Source organism: Penaeus monodon, chromosome 36, assembly GCF_015228065.2.
Source record: "Penaeus monodon isolate SGIC_2016 chromosome 36, NSTDA_Pmon_1, whole genome shotgun sequence".
NCBI lineage: Eukaryota > Metazoa > Arthropoda > Malacostraca > Decapoda > Penaeidae > Penaeus > Penaeus monodon.
In genome coordinates this window covers 3,115,752-3,116,017 of record NC_051421.1, presented here as the reverse complement: position 1 = coordinate 3,116,017, position 266 = coordinate 3,115,752, and positions in this window count along the sequence as shown.

Below are 266 nucleotides of genomic sequence, written 5' to 3'. Positions count from 1 at the left end.
GATTTGAAGAAAGCCTTCGACCTGGTGGACCACACCACGGTCATCTCAAAAGCAGCAGCTTCCACGGGCATCAGGGAGTGCCTCATCCCCTGGTTGGTAGACATTCCTGTGTGCGTGCAGGGTCAAGTTTCCAGCCTCCAGCCTCTCACGGACGGAGTACCCCAGGGGACTAGAATGGGACCCCCTGTGCTTCCTCATCATGATTAACCGAGCATCGTTGGAAATACGTGGATGACTCGACATCGCCGCCGCCATTGACAATTCCT